Source organism: Triticum aestivum, chromosome 7A, assembly GCF_018294505.1.
Source record: "Triticum aestivum cultivar Chinese Spring chromosome 7A, IWGSC CS RefSeq v2.1, whole genome shotgun sequence".
NCBI classification, from domain to species: Eukaryota; Viridiplantae; Streptophyta; class Magnoliopsida; order Poales; family Poaceae; genus Triticum; species Triticum aestivum.
In genome coordinates this window covers 737,323,560-737,328,066 of record NC_057812.1, presented here as the reverse complement: position 1 = coordinate 737,328,066, position 4,507 = coordinate 737,323,560, and the positions used below count along the sequence as shown (strand labels likewise).

Below are 4,507 nucleotides of genomic sequence, written 5' to 3'. Positions count from 1 at the left end.
CCCCCCTGGCCTTCTTCCTCTCCCAGTCGTTCAGGAAGCAGGATGACGACGGGCCGGTCCGGGCTGACACGGCGGCGCCCTTCCGTTGTGGCAGTAGACAACGGTGGTCAAGGTCAACGCCCTGCTCGACGCCCCCATCTCTTGCTGGATGCCCCCATCCCCTTGCTGGTTGAGCTCAAGGCCACCTTGCTTGGTCTCCGGCAGTCCAGCTCATCCAATTCGGTCGGTCCGCTCCCAAGCAAGGCAGCTCCTTGAGTTCGCAGCACACCATGCTCAAGCCTCCACCACCTAGACTCCTCAAGGTGTAAGCATTGTTTTTCCTTTATACAGAAGATGCAAGATTCTCCTACTGCCATATAAGTAGCACATTAGTTACAGTAGACAAGGAGCTCGGCTTTGGATTATAGACTAGCTAAAAAATATTTCAAACAAATTACTCACTCGATCAGCAGCATCTCAAATAGTACATACTATTTTGATTTTGTCTGTACACATATTGTCCTTCCTGTATGATGCCCCTGTAAATGGATTATGCTTACAGTACATAACTCAGTTTACTTTTAGTTTCTAAATTACATTAATCAACTATATATATGCACATGTAATTCAGTAAGATAGCTTATGTTTGTTTATTTTTCCATAGTAGTAGGCTACTTGCAAAATATATTCATCACAATCAGGGGCATGCACAAAAATATTTATGTTGCAGATACACTCAGAGCAGAACCTGCCCAGTTCAGAAGAAGTTCAATGATCTCTTTTATGTGATGTTCAACAAGAGACTGGACACAGAAGTATAATAGTTTATAATTTATTGTTGGGCCAAAATTATGTGATGGTTTATATAGATGCATCAATTCTTCACGTAGCTCACTACTTGATTCGGTTATGAGAATAACAACTGCAAATAGAGTAATTAATCTTGCTTCTTTGCTAGATGAATAACTTCATTATGGTTTGTGTTGTCCGAGGTAAATTGATACTACCTACTGTAGGAAATTCCAGATGCATTATGATGGGAGTGGCGAAGCCAGAGGGGCTAAGATATCTTCGACATGGGTGCTGACGGCACGCCGTAAACCAGGAGGAGGATCTCCTGGTGGAGTTTGGCAGAAGCGAGACACTTGGATGTAACTTCAGTACAACACAACATTGTTTTGTTGTCCAAGGTAAATTGATACTACCTACTGTAGGAAATTCCAGATGCATTATGATGGGAGTGGCGAAGCCAAAGGGGCTAAGATATCCTCGACATGGGTGCTTGACGGCACGCCGTAAACCAGGAGGAGGATCTCCTGGTGGAGTTTGGCAGAAGCGAGACACTTGGATGTAACTTCAGTACAACACAACATTGTTTTATTATTATTGTTGAGAATTTGTTTTGTGGTGCAGGAGCTTCAAGACAACATGGGGCAGCAGGCTTCATGGTCAGGATTCGTGCAGTAGTGCACTGATATTTGTTTTGTGGTATAGGAGCTTCGAGACAACAGGGGTAGCAGGCTTCAAGGCAACACATTTTTCTATGATTTTCTCACCAAATATGAAATTATTTGGCCCCTAAATTCTAATCCCTTTGTGGAAGAAGAGTAATTGTGGAATATGGTCTATGAATGTTGACAAATTTGATCACGGCAGGGACTGACAAAGTTAGTACAATCCTCGCTGTTGCACATATATTTCAAGGTAAAATTAAACTTCAAGAACATGATCAAGCAGGAGCTTCATGCAACATTGGATGTGAGAAGGTATGGTGTAGAATCACTGCCGCCTCCACTCTGCCCTGCCCCTCTGCACTGTCCTCTACGACCATGTGGGCCACCTTGCCGCTCGCTTCGCAAGCAACCACTTCATCCCCAACCTTTCCTCCCCAGGTTCAGTCCTTCATCCCCAGCCTTTTTCTAGATATATGGATTAGAGAAATTCATGCCAAGTATTGATCTAGAGCTTCGATGTTGAGCCACTAAACTTCATTGTAAAACTGGGTATCTATCTCCCGTTGCAACGCACGGGTATGTTTACTTATTCAATAATGGCTTCAAATTCAATGAAAATCGTTAACTGGACTGCCATGATTGCGGTGGTGTATTATTCGACAAAAAGTAGTATTGTCGCCTTTTGATGTTTTCATTCACATCCATGGTCATATATGCGGCTTGGACAAAACAATCGGTCCTTATTTTTAATAAAAGTAAACGTCAAGTGATTTGTTTGGACAAACCCAAGTAGTTAAAAAAAGAATAAACTCTTCCCAACCAAACAACCATCCGTAAAAAATCCCTAACAAAAATGCTCTAAAAAATATCTGTAAAAATACTTAACACAGTAAAAATAGCTTTTAAATGTTCACACCATATTTTTAAACAATTATGTTTGCATTTTTTAAAAAACCTAAAAAAGTTCCATGTTTACTAAAACAAAGTCCATTTAGAAGCGTACAACAAAAAACATTCTTTTCATAAAAAACATCTGCTCAAAAATGTACTTTTCCATAAAAATATATTCTTTTTTAGAGATGTTCCAATTTTCATAAAAATGTTAACTATTCTTAAAAAGTGTCCAAAATTTTGTGAAAACGTCCATTTTATTAAAAATAAGGAATTTTCCATGTTTAACCTTACTTTAGAATTGGATATAAAAAATGGTGCACAATGGCACATGTGTCTTTTTTCGCCCGGTGCAACGCACGGGCATTTTTTTTTGTACTAAAGCACGGATTGACTCCGTGGGTTCATGTTGCCATCGGTATAGATTTGACAAATTACGTTTTTCTATCCGTCATGGGCTTTGCCCCACATGGGCCGAGATTGTGAGCAGTGACTTTGCCCTTGCATATGGGCCGAGATTGTAGAGGAGCAGCAGCAAAAATTAGTTGATTTTACGGGGATCGAACTCATGACCTTGCGTTTCATCTCAACGCGCACTGGGCTAAAGTCGTGCATGTGTTCACTGTCATGCTTTTTTTAAGTCGCTTCTTTCAAAAACGGGCACACACAAAAAAGATGCTATTTTGAGGACACGAACACGGGTTGCCAGATTAGTGCACAGATCGAGCGTCCAAGTCAGCTGGCCCATCATATGTTTGAAGTAACAAGGATTACCCTCGTAGTCTATCATATAAGGAGGATTTTCGACCGCCTGTGTATTTTCCTCAAAAATAAAAAAACCTCACGGTGCATTATATTTAGACAGTTGATTGACCTTTTAAATAGTCCCATACCGCTCTCTTAAACCCAATCTTTGTAATTTATATAAATCTTCGAATTTTCTCGGTATATCAAGGAGCCATCTCGGGAAACAATATAGAAGGAAATAAGTCCTTCCATAATAAGGATAAGGAAGGAAAGACAGAAAAATAAAGAAGGAAAGAGGGAGGGAGTTCATGTCTCTTGACAGAATAAGGAAGAAAAAAGAGAAAAATAAAGAAGGAAAGAGGAGATAGAATAAGGAAGGAAAGAGGGCGGGGATTTCATGTGGAAAGAGGAGGGATTTCATATGGAAGAAAAATACAGAAAACTAAAAAAGGAAAGAAAGGGAGGGTCTCAAAATGGCACTAAACGTCTCCGTCCATGGATATAGTAGCAACGCCAAATTAAGTTGAACTACTTTCTATATCTGAATTGTTGACGTCAAATTATAACTCAAAAGCAAATTTGTTGGAATTGTTTAACATGCGCAAAAAAATGCTATGTCTAAATCACAATAAATATGATTCATTCTATGTTGGTCATGTACAATATTTTTCTGAGAACAAAACAAATATTTGCTCTTATTTTTTCTGCTCGACCAGTTAGCGCCCGTCACAAACTCTTACAATCCTCCTAATAAAAATAATGTTGCTCACCAAAGCACAAGCAGTCGAACTCCCTGGTGTGTGCGACACAAACTCCACACTTTACTTTGTTGTATTAGCCACTGATAGAGGATCTTTGTACAATGCTCCTAATATCATTGCCCCGCAAAAAATGCTTCTAATATCATTACCCCGCAAAAAATGCTTCTAATATCATTGGACACAAATAGTGCTATGCTACCCAGTCCCTAAACCTAGCCCACACTGGTTCATGGAAGTCTTTGTTGCCTCCGTAGTGAAGCAAGAATGTTGTACCAAGACTTTACTATTTTTATTATAGTGCGATATTTTTGGGGCATCGCCGCATCACTAAGCAACGCCAACAAATACGTGAAGAGATACTAGTGACCAGGTAGATATTTCTATGATTTAAATTGCACACACCTACAGTACATTTATGAATTCCTTTCACGGTTATGTTTTTGCGCAACACATCTTTTCATGTTGTTTTTCATGTGGTAGTGTGGAAGATTTCAAAGAGTTTACTAATGTCATCATGTCTGGCAGTTGGTCGTGGGAGGAGGACATGTCTGGCAGTCAGTCATGGGAGGAGGAGGAGAGGTTGTCTTGAGCTATTGGGTTTAGGAAGTATGGTTTTTTTTTCTTCTCTCGTTGCAACGCACGGGCATTTGTGCTAGTAGCAAATAATAGGACATA

At 40.0% G+C, this 4,507-nt stretch overlaps 1 pseudogene; it reads left to right on the top strand.

Moving 5' to 3' along the window:
- LOC123153946 (sucrose synthase 7-like) overlaps positions 1 to 4,507 on the top strand; it is an 18,550-nt pseudogene that overhangs the window by 3,557 nt on the left and 10,486 nt on the right.